This window comes from Ranitomeya variabilis, chromosome 3 (assembly GCF_051348905.1).
Source record: "Ranitomeya variabilis isolate aRanVar5 chromosome 3, aRanVar5.hap1, whole genome shotgun sequence".
Taxonomy (NCBI): domain Eukaryota; kingdom Metazoa; phylum Chordata; class Amphibia; order Anura; family Dendrobatidae; genus Ranitomeya; species Ranitomeya variabilis.
In genome coordinates this window covers 154,574,188-154,597,888 of record NC_135234.1, presented here as the reverse complement: position 1 = coordinate 154,597,888, position 23,701 = coordinate 154,574,188, and the positions used below count along the sequence as shown (strand labels likewise).

Genomic DNA, 23,701 nt, shown 5'->3' with positions numbered 1-23,701 from the left:
CATATTTGTGGTGACGATCAGCAAACTAAACAGCGGTCTGTAGTGGAGTTGCCACTGGAAAGTTTGTTTCTGGCACTTGACAGCTCAGACTTTCTAGTAAAGAGCATTGTTGGGACGCTCTGTACTGACTTCTCGGGCGTGACAATAGCCCCCTGGAATTCCTCTGGAGTGATAATAGCCCCCTCCCGACTTCCTCGAGTGTGATAATAGCCCCCCCCCCCCGACTTCCTCGGGTGTGATAATAGCCCCCCCCCAACTTCCTCGGGTGTGATAATAGCCCCCCCCCCCCGACTTCCTCTGGTGTGATAATAGCCCCCCCCGACTTCCTCTGGTGTGATAATAGCCCCCCCGACTTCCTCTGGTGTGATAATAGCCCCCCCCCCCCGACTTCCTCTGGTGTGATAATAGCCCCCCCCCCCCGACTTCCTCTGGTGTGATAATAGCCCCCCCCCCCCCCGACTTCCTTGGGCGTGATAATAGCCCCCTGACTTCCTCGGGTGTGATAATAGCCCCCCCACTTCCTCTGGTGTGGTAATGCCCCCCCGACTTCCTCAGGCATTCTAGTGGGCCCCCAAGAAGGGCTGTGATATCATTAGGCCAAGTAGAATGTTTTGGTGGAGTCTCAGTGGGTCCCTACACGACCAGTTACTAGAAATGGGGAAAATCTCACTGACCTAATTTTTGTTCAGCTGAGCGGCATGATGTACAGATTGTACAAAGTTCTGCAGCTTCTTATTGAGAACCAGCTGTATATAAAGGGAACCTGTCACAGGTTCATGCTGCCCGAATCAGAGACTGGTTCCTGATCTACAGACGTGTTTTACTCTGAGGCGCTGCCATAGCAGAAACATTGCTGAGAGTGTGACCTGGATATGAATGAGGTGACTAGTCCTAAAGGAAGGTCCCCACCAGCTGTTCTCTGCCCACTCAGCTAGACTGACAGGTCCTCTCCTTGTGTTTATGTGATTGGTTCCCTTTAAATACCCAGAAAGTGTGAATTTTGCTCGACAGACCACAGATTTGAATTTTAAACTATAAAGCATTATGGGATCACCATTCTATAAGACCTTTGCTTAAAATTGCATTGTTATGCTTCATGTTCCTTTGTAGTAGTCTTTGGACTTCCTTAAAGGGAATTTGTCAGCAGGTTTTTGCTATGTAATCTGTCAGCACCATCATCAGGGACATAGACCCTGATTCCAGTGATGTATCACTTAGTTTACTGGGTGCAGCAGTAGCAATAGTCACGGTTTTCTCTGCTGCAGATGTAGCAGAGGTCACTTGTTGTGTATAACCCGCCCACACCACAGCTTTGTGTGTATAGTGACAGGAAGTTGCTAATCAGTGCTGGGTTGGACTAGGGGGCACCAGGCAGCTTGTCCTGTAGTGATAATATCCTGCTAATAAACACTGGTTGTACTGAAACAGCAAAACACAGCCCATTAAGTGACACATCACTGTGATCAGGGTTTCTGCCCCTATATTATGCTACTGTCAGATTACATAGAAAAAACCTTTTGACAGATTACCGCTGATGGTAACAGATTCATGCTGCCTGAATGACGGGTTTATGAAAGGCTGCTTCATTGCTGCAAGGAATGTTTTTTACTTTGAGACACTGTGGCTAGAGTAAGCCGGGCACTATGGACCCAACTAGTCCAATGCGGTCCCCAGCCAGCGTCTCCATGCCCCTCTCAAGTTGATTGACAGGTCTTTTCCATGTGTCTACATAGAGATAGCCCTGTCAATCAACTGGAGCCTGGAGAATCTGGTTTGGGACCCCCATTGGAGTAGTCGGGTCTCTACTGTATTCAGCTGGGTTTTATCAGTGTTTCCCCTGATTATACCCCAGCAGTCCAGAGTCTGATTCATGCTGCCTGTCGTTTGAGCAGCATGAATCTAATAATAAATAATAATCTTTATTTTTATATAGCGCTAACATATTCCGCAGCACTTTACAATTACATTATCATCGTTGTCCCCGATGGGGCTCACAATCTAAGTTCCCTATCAGTATGTCTTTGGAATGTGGGAGGAAACCGGAGAACCCGGAGGAAACCCACGCAAACACGGGGAGAACATACAAACTGTTAACATTGTTACCTATGACTGTTGTGTTTGAAACTGTTAAACTGTAAAGCGCTGCGGAATATGTTGGCGCTATATAAATAAAGATTATTATTATTATTAACTCCTTGCAGATGTTGTCCTTGGTGGGATTTGAATTCAGGATGCCAGCGCTGTAGTGCTAACCACTGAGCCACCGTGCTGCACAAATGAAAAGTTCCCTTTAAGTTTACTATACAGGAACAGGACCCGTTCCAGCTTCACCAGAATATCCTTCTAGCCTCTGGGGCTTAAGTTGTCGCCAAAGTGCATCATTCTCCATTTGTTCCATTTTCTACAGAATCTGTCAGTGAAGTGAGTGGAAAGTTGATCAAAAATCTGATTCCATCATTTTAGATTAGTTGGATTGTGTTATAGAAGAGTGTGGACCGTGGTATGTGGTGTTCTACAACTTCTTATTGTCTAGCGTCTTACCTGGAAAAATATTACAATTTGAGAGTCTTGTGATGGCTAAGTGACAAGATGGTAAGAAAGAGTCTCTTCATCAGGCGTAGCTTGCTTTGGTTACCGTCTTTTCAGTTAGTCATTACAAGGTATCAAGCCCTGAGGACTCTCAAATCTAAATATTTATTCTGTCTACTGGCTAACAGGGTACCAAGATATATTTTCCCTGTGTCATTCTTGACTGGTAACTAGAATGAAGAAGAGACAAATCTTCTCTTCAACGTGCACACTATGGACATGTTTCAATGAGACGATGACTTCAGGTCATCTTGGCATGGCTGTGGCCCCTGACATGTGATAAAGCCACATAATCTCATGTTATTATAGTTGTGGACTGCTTGGGCCACCTCTAATTTACGATCTGTATCTTGAGATTGTGTGTGAGGGAGGACAGTGTTGGTGGTAACAGATCTATCAGTTGAAGTGAAGTGAGTTGGTCCTTATTTAACTAAGGTGACCTTTGGTAGAGCCATCAGTTATGTGTGTCCAGCAGACCACCACGATTAGATAGTCACACAACTGCGAGTGTCTAGGTACCTTCACACTAAGCGACGCTGCAGCGATATCGACAACGTTGCCTATTGCTGCAGCGTCGCTGTGTGGTCGCTGGAGAGCTGTCACACAGACAGCTCTCCAGCGACCAACGATGCCGAAGTCCCCGGGTAACCAGGGTAAACATCGGGTTGCTAAGCGCAGGGCCTTAGTAACCCGATGTTTACCCTGGTTACCAGTGTAAATGTAAAAAAACAAACACTACATACTTACATTCGCGTCCCCCTGCCGTCCGCTTCCCTGCACTGTGTAAGCGCCGGCAGTAGCAGGGCACAGCGGTGACGTCACCGCTGTGCTTTGCTTTCCGGCCGGCACTGACACATTCAGTGCAGGAAGCTCTGAGCAGCAGCGCGGACGCCGGGGGACGTGACAGACATCAGAGGGTGAGTATGTACTGTTTTTTTTTTTTTTTTACTTTTACAATGGTAACCAGGGTAAATATCGGGTTACTAAGCGCGGCCCTGCGCTTAGTAACCCGATATTTACCCTGGTTACCATTGTAAAACATCGCTGACATCGTTGCTTTTGCTGTCAAACACAACGATACACGCCGATCTGACGACCAAATAAAGTTCTGGACTTTCAGCAACGACCAACGATATCACAGCAGGATCCAGATCGCTGCTGCGTGTCAAACACAACGATATCGCTACCAGGACGCTGCAACGTCACGGATCGCTGTCGTTATCGCTGCAAAGTCGTTTAGTGTGAAGGTACCTTTAGGTCTGGTGCTCTGTATGTGAGTACAGTGTATTTATCACATGTGCACCAGTAATGTAGATTGATTTCAGTTAGCAGCCTGTAGAGGTCAGGCTTGAAGTTTGCAGTACGCAGAATTTGGTAGTGTAATTCCTCCGTGTATAGGCCCAGGCATTAATGTGCTGATAATGACAATATTATATGGTCTCGTGAAAAATAGAGAATGGAGGCAGATACTGGAAGAGTTTCCATGTATATGTATATCTCATTTCTTTACCTGTAAAGTGATTGTAAAACATTGTCCTCCTTTATTACATATTTATGAATGAAAACGTTTGTTTTTTCATTCTTTGACCAATATAATATATTATGGGACATATGTAGTACATAAAACCCATATGGAAAGGTATCCGCATTAATATGATTCTAGTGACACATTACCATGTTACCAATGAGTAGAGAGGAATCGGCCACTCCGACACATGGCTGGCACAGCTAATCTCCGGTAAGAGGACGATACTGGGCATACCGACCCAGCGTACTTGCATTTCAAATTGATGTTGGCCGTCACTGATCTGTAGGTGAGATCGGCACCTTCAGCTTCTTCTGTGTTTTTTTTTTCCAGATTGGAGACTGTGCTTTATACTCAGAACTTTATGGCAAATATTTGGTGGGAAGGATTAATAATTATGAGCCAAAGACTAAGTATTCATTGGCTGTGGTCATTCAAAAGAAAAATGTCTTTTGGCTTTCATCCATTTTAATGGATTTACATAGACGTGAATATCATGAACCTGAAAGGATGCACAGATTAGGCTCTGTACACATGTCCAGTGGTTATTTCCATATTTACCGTATTTTTTGAGCCATTTTGGGATCATGGAAAACAGAAATGAAATTACAGGACCTATTCATTTGAATGGGAACGGCGGTGTTATAAAATGTCTCCTATTTGGCTCCTTCCCAGCTGCTATCCATTTTTTAGTTGGATAAAAAAAACATACCGTAGTTTGCATATCTTTTCTGTGCTTTCAAAATAAAAAAAAGAATAGCAACTAGATACATTTTAATTTGTGGAAGTTTATGGGAAACAGATCATAAGTGACAGTTTCCATTTTGCTTCCTTTTTTTGCTTTTTTTGTATCGGATGTTTTTTTTTTTTTTTTTTATATAATACTGGATGAGAACTGAACATGTGAATAGCCTTACTTTAAAAAAACAAAAAACAAAATTGTACGGTAAATGGATCCATTAAACTTTATGCCTCAGTGTGATATCGGTCTTAAAAAATGGACAATACACAGATGAGAAAAACGGATGTGTCACAGATTTGGGAAGGTCGAAAGAGTCACCACACAGGAAGTCTCAGCACCTAATTTGGCTTCTTCTGGGTCATGAAAAATTACTATTCTTAATAGCAGAGCATATTTTGCTTCTAACCACAGTATACTTACCTGTAAGCGCATTTACTTCAGTCACCGTCACCACGGCATACTTCTCCTTCTCCGTGACTTGGGCATGCCCTCCGATCACTTGACTATCCGCAAGGGCTTCCTGAGTGGTAGAGTGTAGAATTTACCGATAAGAGCATCTATGGGAAAAGTCAGGTTAGGAGGCGAGATTCTGTCCAGTGCTTATGTGAAGAGCTCTGACCGATGACAGATTCCTTTTAGGGTTGGAGTTAGCTAAATAAACTGTGTGTCTGTCAGCCGGACACAGGGGCTTTGTCATTTTTATTTCTGGCTGTTTGAGGAGGTGCTAGAGATTAGTAGTAATGCCTAAAAAGAGAATGAAAAGAATGAAGCCACCCAGCAATGAGCCAGCTCCCAGGCTGGCTTCTGCAAAAACACAAAGGTGACCTGCAAGTACTCTCTGGTGGAAGGAAAGCCGGGCCTGCGGCTTCAGACAAACCTACATAAAGCAGCAATGTTCACTTACCTAATGTTTGCTAGGATTAGGCTCTAGTAGCTGGGCAGTAGAGGTTTGCTTTTATCTCATAAATTTATAAACCAAAACTAACATTCCTCGGCCGCTTATCAGTTTATTGTGCCCTTTATATTACATTTTACTGGCTGGTGGCCTGACCGTAATAGGTGGTGAGAGAGGTCACATTAGACTTAATTCTATAAGGCTCACAGCAGCGTATTTTCTCTCATCTGAGAATATGCTAATCACACTCCGATCAGAGTTTCATCATAGTGTGATCCGATTTTCTCAGATGAGGAGAAGAAAATTCCCCATTGTGTCAGTCCATGGAAATCGATTGCACTAAGATGACATCTGGTTTCCACAGACTCATTTACTAGCATGGCCGAGTGCGATCCGATAATCAGATCCAACCCTTGCACAACGGTACTGTGCTCAGCCCTGTAGAATAGCTGGACTTAAAATGAGCATTATATATTATCAGGAACATTCATTCTGGTTTAGATTTTTAAAATTAGTACACCAGGCTCTTCAGGTCTAAGAGATATATTTACATTAAACCTATCAATTGGATTTGTCCCTCCTTCTCCTCCTGCATGCTCGCTTTGGTTTGTCAGTGATGCTGCTGTGGGCATGATACCAGCAAACAGCTTGGATGAGTGACACCAGATGACTGCAGTAACAATAGGTTACATCATTATATACATTATTAGGAGCCTGATGAAGTGCTTCTAATACTTTACAGGGGTAAATCCTCTACCAGATTCAAGTCTCCTTCACACGTCCGTATAGAACACGTACATGAAAAAACGCTACCGGTGTCATCTTTGTGTATGGATAAGGAATGAAATAAATTACAAAGCTGTCATTTCTTTGCAATATTAAACGCCTACCAAACTCGGATTGTACACTGATGTTGTCCGTGAGGTGTACGTGTTTTTCATGGACCCATAGACTTGTCATTGGCCCTTGTCATCTGTGCTGCTGGAAAAAACAGACTTTTCTCCATGTGTTTTGCACACATACTCATTATAACCTATGGGGCTATGCACAGACATGTGCATAGCCCCATAGGTTAAAATGAGTATGTGTGGCATCAGTGAAAAAAGCGGATACCACAAGTACTGGAGACAGACGTGTGAAGGAGGACTTGGACAACCCCCGTTCTCATAGCACACGCTTGGCCCCTAAGAAATAAAATAAAGTCTATACTCTCCTCCCATCCCGACGCCTTCCCCGCGGTGTCTTCCTTTGCTCTCCCTGGTGCTACCGTGCAGTGTTGTGACACGTGACCCTGGCGCCCAATCAGCGTTGTCCTCACTGTTCCCAACGTGTATAATTGAACATGAAGAGGAAGTCCGGGCTGCAGCTGATCCCCAACTTCATGTTTAATTCGACAGAAGGCGGGGACAGTGACGCAGTGCTGATTGGGCGCCGGGGTCACGTGTCACAACTGCACATGATTGCCTGGGAGATCAAATGCCAAAATCGTGGGAACGGCGCCAGCACGGGAAGTGAGTATAGGCTTTTTTATTTTATGAAGGCCAAGCGTGGGTTATGAGAAGTGGTTGTCCTAATATTGGACAACCTCATTAGATAGAGCCTTATAATTTTTGTATGAACTGTGTATGTATGCAAAATAGATACGTTGTATGTATGTTTCTTAACTAATTACGTGTTTCAGACCTTCTGCTTTTGGGTTTTTCACATTTCTCATCACTCCACTGAAACTGCCCTAACTAAAGTCACCAATGACCTACTAACTACCAAAGCCAAGTGACACTACGGTCGTCCTACTCCTGAACCTGTCCTCAGCCTTTGACACAGTGGACCATTCCCTATTACTACAGACCCTCTCATCTCTTGGCATCACAGACTTGGCCCTATCTTTGATCTCGTCATACCTAACAGACCTTAAATTCAGAGTCTCCCACTCGCACACCACCTCCTCACCGTGCCCCCCTATCTGTCGGAGTCCTGCAAGGTTCAATCCTAGGGCCCCCGCTCTTCTCCATTTACACCTTCGGCCTTGGACAGCTCATAGAATCTCACGGCTTTCAGTATCATCTCTATGACGACGACACACAGATCTGCATCTCTGGACCAGATATCACCTCCCCACTAACCAGAATCCCACAATGGCTGTCCACTGTTTCATCTTTCTTCCTCACTAGATTTCTAAAACTTAACATGGACAAAGCAGAATTCATCATCTTTTCCCCATCTCTCTCGACCCTCCCCTCCCCCCCAACGAACCTATCCATTAAAGTAACTGGATGCTCACTCTCCCCAGTCCCACAAGCTCGCTGCCTTGGTGTAATCACTGTCCCTGATCTCTCCTTCAAACCAAATGTCCAAGCCCTTTCCACTTCCTGACAACTTCAACTCAAAAATATTTCCCAGATCCGTACATTCCTCAACCAAGAATCTGCAAAAACCCTAGTCCATGCCCTCATTATCTCCTGCTTTGACTACTGCAACCTCTTGCTCTGTGGTCTCCTCTCTAACACTCTTGCACCCCTCCAATCTATTCTAAACTCTGCTGCCCGACTAATCCACCTGTCCCCCCGCTATTCCCTGGCCTCTCCCCTCTGTCAATCCCTTCATTGGCTCCCCATTACCCAGAGACTCCAGTACAAAACCATAACCATGACATACAAAGCCATCCACAACCTGTCTCCTCCATACATCTGTGACCTCGTCTCCTGGTACTTTCCTGCACGCAACCTTCGATCCTCACAAGATCTCCTTCTCTACTTCCCTCTTATTTTCTCTTCCCACAATCGCATACAACATTTCTCCCGCGCATCCCCCCTACTCTGGAACTCTCTACCACAACATATCACTCTCGCCTATCATGGAAACCTTCAAAAAGAACCTGAAGACCTCCCTCTTCTGACAAGCCTACAACCTGCATTAACCACCAAACCGCTCCATGAGCAGCTCTACCCTCACCTATTGTATCCTCACCCATCCCTTGTAGACTGTGAGCCCTCGCGGGCAGGGTCCTCTCTCCTTATGTACCAGTTGTGACTTGTATTGGTTAAGAGTACTGTACTTGTTTTTTATTATGTATACCCCTCCTCACATGTAAAGCGCCATGGAATAAATGGCGCAATAATAATAAATATTAATTATAATAATTCCACATTATTGTGGATATTATCATTTCTGGGTTGTAGAATTGCTCTATATTTTCATTGTTGTTTTCAAATATAGGTCAAATATTGGGAAAATATTGCCCCATGCGTAGATAAACTAAAGTAGTGTTTAGAAGCCACCCTAAAATATAGTTTGTGATAATCTGATCTTATTATTGGGATAACATTTGCTGACGCCAACACTGCTTCCAGGAAGGAGCCAGTCCCGATCCTGCCCACACTCTGAGGTAGGGCACTTGGCATAGTTGCTCCTTGAGAATAGGGTAAGATGCTGAGGACAAGCAAGGAAGAGAAGCAACCTGACAAAGGCTAAAACATCAAGTCTAAAGTGTTTTTATTTCTTTTCTTGGGGTAAGTGCTGCTAATTGTTTCAGTTCACAGGACCTGCTGAACCAGTTTATGTAGCCTCATGAAGTGTGGCTACAAGAGGAGACATCCGTTGTAAATTATGACGCCGGCCCAGAGCAAATGTTAGTTAGCTGTAATGACTTGAGGTTCCATTTCAAAGCAAATTGACAACTGTGATTTGTGAGTCACACGGCAGTGGAGGTGAAGCCCTCACCCCAAGTCGTAAAACGCCTGATGTTCAAAGAGCGGCCTTGTGTACAATGCATATTTTCTGTCATGTTAGAATGTAAATGCGCTGATTTAGGAAGCTTTGCTATTCTTTTGACTTCATTAGCTGTAGTTAAGTGTGACATTGCAGGCAGGTCTAATTTTGGAAATAGGATTGACTATAATCATTGGATTGCTCTCAGTAAGGCCAAGTTCAGGCGACTGTATTTTCGATCGAGTGTTGACCATTAAAAAAACCTATTCAGTGGAGACGTTTTTTTTTTTTTTTTTTTCCTCACTGACCGAATGTGCATACGAAAAATAGAAATCGCAGCATGCGCTAGTTTCTTCTGTATGTCAGATTAGACTTGCCCTTTCAAGTCTGTGTTAGTGCGATGAAAATCGGATTCCATACGGTGCTGATTTTTACATGTACATTGCAATACTGTAGCATGGGAAACTGTATTTGATCTTGTCTGCTGTATAAAAACGGATAACGCCTTGCATACCAATGACAAATGAGAAAAAAATCGTCCCACTTTTCGGGTTGAAAGTTGGACTTTTTTTTTAAGTTCATGTGAACTTCTATTGTGTTCTTTTCCCCAGGCTGGTTTTAGTAGGAAACTCAAAACAAACACATATCTCACAGTGTAGACTTTCATACAACGGAAATTCGTGGGCCATGCCGGTTTGTGGCCTGTAGTTGTATCTGTTATCATAGGGATAGTCTGAATAGTGTTAAGGCTCATTCAGAGATCCGTGCAATGTACGGATTAGCCTGAAGCTGTCACGCTCGGGACGGGAGAGTCACGGCCAGTTCATCTATTAGTGGTCCGTGCTCAGACCAATTGTCACAGATGTCTGAATGAGACCTTACATGCCTTATTATAAGTGATCCATGTCTGCAGCCCATAATTCTGATATGAGACATCCGCATTCACTGTAAATTGTAAAATGATAAGTACAGTCAAAATAATTTGTATACATTTCTCCAGTTTCAAAATATCACTGACGCCTTAATTTTTTTTCAAAGATTGAACAAAAAAGTGCCCTATTTTTACTGACTGTCATGGAATTTCTGGATGGTGGGCAACCCTTCCGATGCTAAGTAGGCTTTGTCTTAATACAGGCGGCCTGATTTTCTTGTGCAGGGTTTCTCATCAATCTGTGCCCATCCTTCTGTTATTCTGATGAGCCAACATAAACCTTTCGGAGCTCTTATGACCTACAGTGCCATCTGCCATCCATCTTAGGGCTCTGCATACTAACACTGGCTGGCTTTCATCATGTAATGCTTATTTAAACATGAAAGTCACCAAATCCTCTTAGCTGAAGTGGCGAGCATAAATTGTACAAGCTACATTAAGGCTTTAGCTGAACGTTACTTTTCATAATGATTTCATATCGGCGAGAGAAAGCATTTTTCTTTACATCTGTGAAATGCGTGTTGGCTTTGATGGATACAGCCTCACTGTTCCTGCTACATTTTAATTTCCTTGCAAAATACCATGGGCACAACGTGTCAGGTTTGGCGCCAGAATTGCTTTCTGTTTCCCATAAAAGACTGTGCCTAAAAGTGACGGGGAAATGTCCTAAAATCACGTGCAGCGCTTGGAAAGTCACCAAAACATACATATGATTTACCAACAATGAGTCATGATCACGAAGGCTCGTTTCATGCACATTTGCTATCTCGGCAGAAAACGGGCAGTAATCTCACGTTTCTTTTCTAGGTCTGCATAGTATATAAAAGACAAATGTTGAGTCTGGGTAATTAGTATAAAGCTTGAATTTGCTGGAAAAAGGTCCGAAAGTGTGATTGTTCTATTGTCTTGTCCTGAAAATCTGTAATCCCTAAATGATCTAAATATGGAAAAGGTTATGTATTTATATGAAGAGATATTTTGCTAGCTAGTGCCCATGTTGGCAAAATAAGGGGTTTATCTGGGCTTGGGACAAATGTCTGCCGTCAATGGTAGTGCAGCATTCCCGCTGTGAGCGGGTGATCGCATGACCACATGTATGAGAATTTTTCTTCTATTGAGGCAAGTGTCGGAGTATAGTCGGCCCATGACCAATATTATGCCAATAGTACATGCGGTCACGTGACTGCCTTCTCGTAACTGGGAGCTCAGGGGAATCATGACAGTATCCACAAAATGCTGTCATGATTTATTCCCAAGCCTAGACAATCTTTTTTAATGTGTTTTATTCATTGATGGCCAACTTGCCACCAGATTCAAGTGACGTCTTTAGGATACAAATTGACATTGTGTTGTCCAGCCCTAATCGGTGGTACCACCATAAACTGCCAGTCATAATATATTGCAAAGAATTAATTTATACACTTGACGCCATTGCTGACCCTCATCTGCATTTGAGTCAATGACTCATTAAGGAGAGTCCTATTTAGGCTACATTTTCTTGTTTGGAAGTTTAGGTAATGGTGGGTTTGTAGAAACAGATTTCTATTTAATATGATTGCTCTGGCCCCTTATTGTTAGCTGCTTGGTTTTGGGGGCAAACAGATCTGACCAGACTACAAATGAGGGTTTGGCTTGTTTGTTGGCTGATTGCTGCCATGTTTACACAGGCCAATTCCCAGCCATGAGCGTTCTTATGAATGTTTGTTTAGCCGATTATTGGCTGGTGCAGAAGGGGCCTTTAGAGGTTCATATCTGCTGCTCATATGTATCTGTGATGGCTTCTGAGACACAAAGACCTTAAATAAATCAATGCCGTCCGTCACCGTCGTCACTCTCAGGGCGCCACTCCTCTAAATCTACGTCATAGTTGCAAGCATCTTTAGGTTTCAGTGGAAATCCTCAGCATCTCCGTTGTTTTTACAGAAGCAGTAAAGCTGGTTCTGTCCTGAACACAGTGGCTTAGCAGGTACCTCTAGGATCTAACATGGTTGGTTGGATTTCATTAAGAGTTAACCTAATCCCTTATACAACTATTATAAGAAAAATGTGGTTGTGGATTTTATTATAGACGTCATCAACATATACCCTGTCGCTAGTGACCTGTGACTGGGGAACAGTATTAGGCTACGTTCACATTTGCGGTCAGTGCCGCAGCGTCGGGCGCCGCAGCGGCGCCGCATGCGTCATGCGCCCCTATATTTAACATGGGGGCGCATGGACATGCGTTGTGCTGCGTTTTGCGCCGCATGGCCGCAAGCGTTGGACGCAAGAAACGCTTCAAGTTGCATTTTTTTTGCGTCCAACTTTCGGCCAAAAAGGACGCATGCGGCGCAAAACGCAGCGTTTTAGCGTGCGTTTTGCCGCGTTTTTGTTTGCGTTGTGCGCTGCGGCGCCGACGCTGCGGCGCACAACGCAAATGTGAACGTAGCCTTAGGTGGTCAGTGGCGAATTCCAATGGGATATTTTCTTACCAACCCAAGGAGCGTATCAGCAGACCAACAACGGCCTGAGGATTCTGCTGTGTGCAGAGAAAGAGGCTGCCGAAGGATTTCCAGGGCCGCAGGCGATATGATCGATATAAAATATGTCTTGTGATATTGCTTGGGGTATCTGAGCTTTACTGCTGTCGGGAGGCTGCATAATGGATGACTATTGTATGCCTCGTCTCCTTCAGCCTCGGTGTACTTTTCCAACTGTTCTAGGTTATTTGCATGATGTTGATCTTGTGGTGAGACTTTCAGGAGTCCACTTGTCAAGAACCTCTTTGTGCCGTGCTGAGTTATTGAATCACTCAGTAGTGAATTACTTAAGAATTTACACAATCTGCAAAGTGCATCTGGAATCCTATGAAAACAGGAAGAATTTGGGTGAATAATAATAAGTCATAGGATTAATATCCACAATTGTTCTCAAGCATTTCACTAGTCAGAGTAAGTACGGTATGTCGTCCACCTGAATTCAGCTCTACAGCATCATTTCACATTGAGGAACATTATACATACCATTGTGTTATGAAGTAATTCTGACTTCTGGACACCTGAAGATCCAGCTGTGTCCCACCGATCACTGACAGGAGTCTGGGGGGGGGGGGGGGGGCTAGGGTCGCACAATGAAATGCTGCTTTCCTAGTACCTTGTCCTTGAAGAAATGGCCTTTTCACCATTGACTCATGCGCCCATATCAGATGATTGGCCGACATTAAGGGCCCATGCACAAAAATCGGATGTATCTTGCCCTTGTTATTCAATAGTGCGGTTTTTATATGAATGATTTTTTTTCTTAGTTCAAACGTCTGTGAGAAAAAAAAATCACAGCATGGACGACTTTCATCTGAGTCTCTGAGGAGACTCATACATACAACTCTTTGGGTGCGAGAAAAATGTTGGATTCACCACTTTGCGATTTTCCATTTTTGCACTTTCGTCTTGCTCCCCTTCTTCCCAGAGCCATAACTTTTTTTTTTTATTTTTCTGTCAATATGGCCATATGAGGACTTGTTTTTTGCAGGACAAGTTATACTTTTGAATGACGCCATTGATTTTACCAAATACCATACTGAAAAACAGGAATAAAAATCTCAAGTGCCGTAAAATTGCACAAAAAGTATATTCCACAATTGTTTTTAGAGTTTTTTTTTATATACTGTACCATGTTCATTAAATGCTAAACCTGACCTAGTAATATGATTATCCAGGTCAATATGAGTGCGCAGATACCAAGCATGTATAGGTTCTTCATTTACGTAGTGAAAAAAAATCCAAAGTTTGGAAGAAAAAATTTTTTTTATTCATTTTCTCCATTTTCCAAAACCCGCAGCATCTCAATTTTTTAGTGATTTGGTGCTGTCAGTTTTTTTTTTTTTTTTTCTGTGCCCCGAGCTTACGTTTTTATTGCTTATTGCTACTGCTTCGTAGTAGATGCAATGTTTGCACCCGTTATTTCATTTTATTGCAATGTTGTGGCGGTTAAAAAAAAAATAATTCTGGTGTTTCAATTTTTTTTTTTTTTTTTGTTCCCCTGTTTACTGATCTGATTTACTTTATATTTTTATATATCAGACATTTTTGAATGCAGAGATACCAAATATGTGTTTTTTTTTTTATTATTCTGTTTTATTTTCGATCGTGCAAAAATGGGGTGATTTGTACTTTTTTTTTTTTTTTTCTTCTTACTTGCTTAAATACTCTCCATAGGAGACTTGAAGCTGTCATTATCCGATCGCTGGTGCTACGCATATCAGGTCTTAGGATCAGCTGTCATGTGCGGGGAAAGATGCGGGCTCAACGTCAGAGCCCGCCTGAAAAACTTGGACACTACTTTTAACGTACCTACACATCCAGGGGGGGTGAAGGGGTTAATGTACTTGTAGGAGACCGGATCTCACATTGATGTAAAAAACGGACACAATGATGGCACATGAATGAAAATCTGTTGAAAATTGGAAAACAAAATCGTCTAGAGTTTTCTGGATGAAACTCTTGACTATTTTTCATACGATTGTCTGCAGGCTCCCTAAAACTGATATCGTTTCCTTAAGGACCCTACACACATTGGATTAAGGAACTGGATAATCCCTTAAATTTTGATTATTGGTCAGAAAAGACCAAAAATCCACTTCTGTTTTGGTTGGGTATTGCAGTTTTGGAAAGTGCCCCATGTTCTTAGTTAATGAAAAGTGACATTCTTTTAGGTTGGGGTCAGATGAGCTTATGGAGAATCATCTGAGCTCTATCCTGGAAACTCGACCGATTTTTCAGCCATATTGTCATCCATTTGTCATTTATTTTTATATTTCAACTTTTTAAAATGTAGATGATCAAATACAATTTGCTTTGTTACTAATGGCAATGCGTCCATAAACATTGGATGCTACACATATGATCTGTACAGGATCCGTTTATTTTTTCCCCCAAACATGTATAGGCAATGCTCATCCACTACTTGGATATTCTTTTCACACTTGGTCTGTATGAAGAATTGTCATCAGCTCGGTGGCTCAGTGGTTAGCACTGTATGGTGGCTCAGTGGTTAGCAGTGTATGGTGGCTCAGTAGTTAGCACTGCAGCCTTGCAGCGCTGGCGTCCTGGGTTCAAATCCCACCAAGGACAACATCTTCTAGGAGTTTGTATGTTTGCCACATGTTTGTGTGGGTTCTCCGGTTTCCTTCCACACTCCAAAGGTATTCTCATAGGGAACTCAGATTGTGTGCCCCATTGGGGACAGCTCGGATAATGTATGTAAAGCGCTGCGGAATAAGATAGCGCTATATAACCAAAGCATAATAAATAATATCGTATTGTGTTACGTTGGTCGGTGTGCGTTCCGATCTTTACTCTGATAGCGGTCGTCCGTATAATACAAAGGTTGCATTTTGTGATAACCAGACAGACCGGTAGGGAAGACTATTATATAAGAAAGCATTAAGGTACCGTCACATTAAGCGACGCTGCAGCGATATCGACAACGATGCCGATCGCTGCAGCGTCGCTGTTAGGTCGCTGGTGAGCTGTCACACAGACAGCTCTCCAGTGACCAACGATGCCGAAGTCCCCGGGTAACCAGGGTAAACATCGGGTTACTAAGCGCAGGGCCGCGCTTAGTAACCCGATGTTTACCCTGGTTACCAGTGTAAATGTAAAAAAACCAAACACTACATACTTACATTGCCGTGTCCCTCGCCTTCAGCTTCCCTGCACTGTGTAAGCGCCGGCCCTAAGCACAGCGGTGACGTCACCGCTGTGCTTTGCTTTACGGCCGGCACTGACACATTCAGTGCGGGAAGCTCTGAGCAGCAGCGCAGACGCCGGGGGACGTGACAGACATCTGAAGGTGAGTATGTAGTGGTTTTTTTTTTTTTACTTTTACAATGGTAACCAGGGTAAATATCGGGTTACTAAGCGCGGCCCTGTGCTTAGTAACCCGATATTTACCCTGGTTACCATTGTAAAACATTGCTGGCATCGTTGCTTTTGCTGTCAAACACGACGATACACGCCGATCTGACGACCAAATAAAGTTCTGGACTTTCAGCAACGACCAGCAATATCACAGCAGGATCCAGATCGCTGCTGCGTGTCAAACACAACGATATCGCTAGCCAGGACGCTGCAACGTCACGGATCATTGTCGTTCTCGTTGCAAAGTCGTTTAGTGTGAAGGTACCTTTAGGGTCCCAAATTCCAGCAGCATGAACAATGTAGTGCTTTTACACCCTGTAGTGTGATATTTGTACATGGTGGCACTAACCCTTGGTATCTCCACGCCTTGTGCAGGAGCCCGATTACAGCATGTTTCTGGGTCAGAGTCATACTGCGTTGTGATGAAGTGCAGAATAATATTAGTTTAGGCGGCAGGGAAACACTGAACATAGCATATGCCCTGCTGAAACAAATTAATCTGTGTATGTTTTTAGCAGCTGTCATCAAACACACATCATGTGTATTGCAGTGTATTTATTTTGCCATTCTTGACGGTTTATTTTTTTCATCTCGGCTCCCACATATATAGACTGAGGTTCTCACATTTCCTTGTAAATGCCAAGCCCCGCTATCCCATTATGTTCCTCTCCTGTATGCCTATTAAATTACTGGCAGTCTGAATGTGAGTGCAGCGTACGCCGTCACCAGGAAGCCGTCTTGTGGCCCTTTTTGGCACCCAATAGCTCCTTTCTACACTGGTATGCCAGGAGGCTTGTCTGGTATCAGATAGCAGAATGGCCTATTGTGGGGCTAATGCGCCCAGCTATTAGAATGCTATATAACTATTATGCATGGACACAGGGGAACAAACATGGTGCTGCTTGGGATCCCACACACATTTCTATGATTCTTTTGACAAGAGAGGTCAGAAAGCTCCACGTCTGTGGTTTGGGAGGTGTAGTACGCCGGCGCAGGTTATTGATGAATGTGACAGTCGCTGGTGTCCTATAACAGGGTGCTCATTGAGTGAAGCACAGTGACTGGGTCACGGGGCAGACGTATGTCATATCCTCCAGTACCCGTATCCGCACATGGTCAGTATACTTTTCTTTCTATATCATTTATATATTATAACAGTAGCTATGTTGTAGTGACTATGGCTATAAAGCATTATCGTATGGCTTTTAAGCAATTCTGTGTGCAGATTTTTGAAACTTAATCTGTAAACAGCATGAGGCAGGGACAGAGACCCTGATTCCAGTGATGTGTTACTTACCGTAGTTTAATGGGTGCAACAATCTATCTATATAATCGTCTAAGGGTCACTTCCGTCTGTTTGTCTGTCACGGAAATCCTGCATCGCTGATTGGTCGCGAATTCCCCTTCCCTACTCCCCTCCAATCACTGCCCCCTCCCTACTGCCCTCCAGTCAGTGCCCCCATAGCGGTTTAGCAGTCCGTTAATGTTGCTATTAACCCTGTGTGACCAACTTTTTACTATTGATGCTGTCTATGCAGCATCAATAGTAAAAAGATCTAATGTTTAAAAATAATTAAAAAAATTTAAAAAATCATTATATTCTCACCTTCCGGCGCCTTTCCCACTCCTCGCAACGCTCTGGTCCCAACAATCCATTGCGGCAATGACCGGAAATGACGTAGCAGTCTCGTGAGACTGCTACATCATCACGTGTTATTGCCGCAATGCATTACTGGGAACAGAGCATCGCGAGGAGCATAGCTAAAGTCCTGGGCTGGATCCAGGGGCCACCGGAAAGTGAGTAAATAACTATTTTTTATTTTTATTCTTTTTTTTTAACAGGGATATGGTGCCCACATTGCTAGATACTACGTGGGCTGTGTTAGATACTACGTGGGCTGTTAGATACTACGTGGGCTGTGTTAGATACTGCATGGCCTATGTTATGTACTACGTGGCCTGTATTATATACTACGTCTCTGTGCTATATACTACGTGGGCTGTGCAATATACTACGCGGCTGTGCAATATACTGCGTGGGCTGTGTTATATACTGCGTGGGCTGTGTTATATACTGCGTGGGCTGTGTTATATACTACTACACATATTCTAGAATACCGGATGCGTTAGAATCAGGCCACCATCTAGTTATGATAGAATCACAGTTTTTTTCTGTTACAGATTTAGCAGAGTTTGGAGTGTTGAGCCTTGTATATCCTCACCACTTATTGGCAGTTTTCTGTGTATGCTCTATAGTGACAGCGGGCTGTTAATCAGATCTGTGGGAAGGGTTGGACTAGGGGGCATGAGGCCAGTTGTCCTGTAGTGACAACCTCCTGCAGGTAAAATACTGATTGTGTTGAAACAGCAAAACAGCCCAGTAAGTGACACATTGCTGGAATCTGGATCTCTACCCCTACATTATGGTGCTCTCAGGTTACATAGCAAAAACCTGGTGACAGATTCCCTATAAGTCAGTGGTGGTTGAATCTCTACTTCATGGGGTATCGGGTACAACCCTTGGCACCATCAGAAGTCTGCATATCCTTTTCCGCCAGGGCTAGACTAGGGATTAAACTTGGAATTTGTTTGCATTGGCATCTTCCCATGATAGATCCTTTGTGTAATGAATCCCTTGGGTATCGCATCGGCTCCTTCAGCTTACCTTCTTACCGTAGTGCATCCCAGTGCAATCTTTTCCTTATGTAAGCGACGGGCATTTACCATGCTGACAACATGATCATGGTCAGGCCAGTACATCTTCCTCCATTGCTATATTGTCCAGTTGTCATGTATTAGATGCTTGGCTTATTCTGTCTCAGTTTAGCAGACATTATAACTGATGGTCTTTCTTTAAAGGGGTGGTCTGAAATACAAATTAATTTTTACCCTAGATGCCTGAAATCTATTTAAGCCTTTGTATGGGCTTTCAGCATTGGCAAGGCTTCAACATGGCGTCTCTCTCTGTTCTGCTACACACAGTAAGCAGCGGTGTATTGTGTGGTGACACCTTTCCATCATAGTCAGCAGTTTGTGCTCTGGTAGCCCCCTTTGATCAGATCAGGGGGGCTTAAGTTCGTTACCTAATCCATCAATGATCCTTACTGGCCAGTCGTTGGTTCACTGGACCCTTTTGGTAGGTTCTTACCACTGCATTTCAGGAATACCCCAAAAAAGCCTGCTGACATTACCGCAGCTGCTCTACACCAGGAAACCGATGTGGATGGAAAAATAATCAGCAATTAGTGCTAACAAACCAGAGGGTCAGGTAATTACGATGTCCGAGCCCTTGGCAGCATGTATAGTGTTAGTTGTTAATAAGCTGTGAAATGCGTTTCCTCTAAAGAACGTGAAATGCTGAGAGGATCTGTCTCCTGCGGCCGCTGACAACCTCCCACCTAATCGGTTTTGCTGAGTGAACCACAACTGTTTTCTTCACCTCTGGGTTTGATTGACGAGAACATGGACGCCTTTATTATGGACAGTCTATAAAAGTAATGCGCTACGATGAATACTTTTTACTTCTTTGCCTTTCTAAATATTTAGCTTCTGTGAGGTATGCGATGAGCCGTTGCTGAAGCTCCGTTACATCTCTTCTGGACATCGGCATACGGCCTAATTCAAGGCACAGGAATAACGTGAACAGATTACAGCACTATCTCAAGGAAATCTATATGGGACCTATCATACGACAGGCTTAGCATGGTGCCCTGGCCTCAGGTCTTAATGAAGGCTACACCCCTATTTCTTGGTTTTACCATCTGTTTTTTGGCCTTAAAGAGGATCTGTCACCCTTGTAGCAAGTTTTTGCTCTAATTTTATGTTTTGGTTTTTTTTAGCCACCATACAGCTCCTGAGGTATGGGCCTTTTTATTTAGTGCTAATTTTTATGGTCTTTGCCAAAGAGGCATGGCTCACTGGAATCTCTTGGGGCGTGTCTTTGGACTGTTCTGAATTATTACCCGGTGAGCCTCGCCCACTTGGTAAAGATGATAATAGCGCTAAATAAAAATGAAATAGAAATGCAGGTCTTTCCCCCCTAATACAGACGCCTCACAGCCGTCACTCATGGCCTCTGCGCACCAGGTGCCACCTCCTCTTCCTTCATTAGCGTTCCCTGCGCAGTTGTGCTGCCCTTCGAACTTACAGCACAGGCGCCGGGGACGCTAATGAAGGAAGAGGAGGCGGCGCGCAGAGGCCATGAGTGACGGCTGTGGTGCATCTGGATTAGGGGGGAAAGACCTGCCCCCGTGGGACAAATTTCAAAAACGATTCTTTCAGCAGTGGCAGGAACAAGAACTAAAAGAGCCACCTTGTCAGAATGCACCATTAGTGCTGCACAAGGTGGCTCTTTTAGCTGCAAACGCCTGGGGGGGGGGGGGGTGACAGGTTCCCTTTAAGGCGAGGCACAGTCTTCCTCGTACTTCAAGTCATTTTTATTTTTTTTTAACAGGTATAAATTTATGCAGGGTTGAAGTTGATCAATGGGTTAAATGTCTGCCTCTGCAAATAACTATCTCAGATGTTAATGGTTCTGTTTTTTACGTTTTTGTTTGATTCCTTCCTGCATATTTTTCCCATGAACACACGTAATAGCCACACTTGGGATGTGTGCCCCGTGTATTATGTTACCTGTGGCACGGCCGTGGATTTCCCATGAAAAGTTCTCTTGTTTTGTCTGAATGCCATTTGTCGGCCTATCGATTTTCTAGTTTATATTCCGAAGGAGACGGTAACATTCCTTAGTGTAAAGCAACTGGCAGTGCAAGTGAGGTTGAACCATTGATGGGGCCGTGCCAAAACCTTTCATGCTTGCATGGACATGCTTGAAATGCCTGCGTGCCTCTCTGAATATTTTACCTGCCCCGGCCACATGTTATATGCACTTTTAAAAATGCTACAGCACTTTTTTTTACACTACTTTAATACATTGCATCTGAATTTGCTCTTCTTTCATTAATTATCTACTACAGTTTTTTACACACTTTTTGCTTATTTATAGCTTTCATTTTATGTTTTAATATTTTTTTTGCAATTGTTTCTGGGGGCTAAAATGCAGCCAAATGTTTTAGATATAAAGCTCCAAACACTGGCGTGGCTTTTTTTTCCCAAAGGTTTTTCTATGGGACATAATTGATGCTTGATACAAGTATAATAAAATAAAAAATGCTTGAAATTCACTATTAAAAATGTATGATGTAATATGGGATTAGAAAAACATGTCCACTTTCATCCTGTACCATTCTCTCATCTTATGCAACCTTTGATGTCTCCAAGAATTTGTTTCAGCAGCTGCTTCGATGGTAAACTATGTTGAGGTTTGGGATGTAGAAGTAGTATGAGCTCTAGACTTTACATGGATTATTTATCTCTGGGACTTTTATTATTTCTGGACATCGGACTAAGAACTAACAGGCAGGTAACAGAGGCATAAAAGACAAAATGCAAGGCAGAAACAAAATGAAAAAATACCATGCTGAAAGTGAATAATTAAAAGCAATAGTGCATAAAAATAACATTAGGTACGGTACTTGGTAAACACAGTTTTTGATTAAAAAAAGAAAGTGTAAAAACCATCCCACCAGCTTCAAGGTGACCCAAGTTCAGGATGGTCCTAGCCTTTAATATTAAAACCTCACCCTGTCACTGTGATCTCCGGCGTGCGCCCATTAAGTACTTTCCCCACTTCCTCCCTGCAAAGTCATTGCTAGGAACCATGTGTACATGTTGATGACTATGCAGGGAGTAAGTTGGGAGAGCACCTTATGGGCACGCACACCAGAGGTCACAGTGACTCACTGGCGCCTGTGCAAAAGATCCCTGAGTGCAGCGCCCACAGAAGGAGGTATGAGGCATGTATTTCTGAGGGAGTGCAGGACGCAGGCGTGGGATTCTGGGGCCGTAACTGACCCTGATGGGAGGGGGTAAGTATTACAGTGAGGACAGGAGGCAGGGATGTCTTACAAGCATGGCACGCCTCGGAGTCTGGAATAAATCATTACCATAAATAGAGAATATAACATTTCTCAACAAAAAGACCAGCACACAGGTAGGACTAGTGTAACACTTGTATCACTTGGTCACATACGTCCCGGGGGTGACAGATTTTTTGACCTCATTATGTGCATACAATTTTACAATTTCATAACCTGTAATGACTGTATATTGACTTGTGATCAAACCTGTTATTTTTGGTTTTATATATGTTACGTGAAGCCATGCAATAAACATTTCCTGGAACTGCATAAGAAAAAAAGGGCAAATCCTCTTGTAACCAAAACCCGTGTAACTTGCGGTTTAGCAGACTGTGGTGGCCCCAAAAGCTGCAGTCGTACAGCGCTAGATGGCTTTCTTCCCCGCAAGACTGAGCACTGGCTCTTGTGCAGATGTTTCTTGAATGTTGCAGGTGCAGGATCTTTTCTCCGTCCTTAATAATCAATTGCTCATTTTCATTGACCAAAGTAGATTCTTCTCAACATTTTTCTTTAATTTGTGAGGTATTGTGTGTATATATACATATATTATACACTACTTTTTATAGTTTGTGGTATTTGTGTGCACATAGATAGGAGTGCCTTATTGGAGAGGATTTCAGACATTTATACTTTTGCTGCTTTTTTCCGTATGAGATAAAAATACCGTTAAATAGGGCCTGAGCTGTGCATTACAATAGTGTATTTTGTGGACCCTGATTCCCCACCTATGCTGCCGAAATACGTTACCAAAGTCGCCGTTTTCGCCTGTCAATCAGGCTGGTCTGGTCGGATGGGCGTGGTGACAGCGCTGTTCCTTCCCCCAGATCTTGCTTAGTTTTCCGTTGGTGGCGTAGTGGTGTGTGCATGCCCAAGGCCCGAATCCACTTCATAGGTGTGGAAAAAGAGCGCGATCTGCGCTATTCCCCTGGTGATCGGTGGGGGCGGCCATCTTCCTGTGGCCGCGCGTGCGCAGATGGAGCGCTCTGCTGCCTGCGGCTTCAGGAAAATGGCCGCGGGATGCCGCGCGTGCGCAGATGGAGATCGCGGCGGCCATTTGCGACCAGACCAGCCTGATTGACAGGCGAAAACGGCGACTTTGGTAACGTATTTCGGCAGCATAGTTGGGGAATCAGGGTCCACAAAATACACTATTGTAATGCACAGCTCAGGCCCTATTTAACGGTATTTTTATCTCATACGGAAAAAACGGGGTGACACGTTCCCTTTAAGGCTATGAAGGCTATGTGCACACGTTCAAGAATTTTCGCGTTTTTTCCGCATTTTTTCGGCGGTTTTCCGCTGCAAAAAAACGCTTAAAAAGCGCTTACGGTACATTAAGCATCACATCACTTTTAATGCATTCTGCTATTTTTGTGCACGTGCTGCTTTTGAAAAAAAAGCATCACGGGAAAAAAAACGGAGCATGTTCATTAAGTTTG

The 23,701-nt window shown here is 43.6% G+C and overlaps 1 protein-coding gene across 7 annotated transcripts in view; it reads left to right on the top strand.

The window, feature by feature from the left end:
* Positions 1–23,701, top strand: part of MID1 (midline 1) — a 596,642-nt gene that overhangs the window by 394,344 nt on the left and 178,597 nt on the right. The window contains exon 1 of one of the 7 annotated variants that reach the window (XM_077294748.1): positions 12,264–12,356. The exons of 3 other annotated variants lie outside the window; for them this stretch is intronic. The gene's annotated coding sequence lies outside the window, so the exon portion shown is untranslated. Of the gene's footprint in view, positions 1–12,263; positions 12,378–22,188; positions 22,212–22,292; positions 22,337–23,701 lie in introns of those variants that run through there. 3 more of the 7 variants (XM_077294750.1, XM_077294756.1, XM_077294755.1) reach the window with 3 other exon arrangements.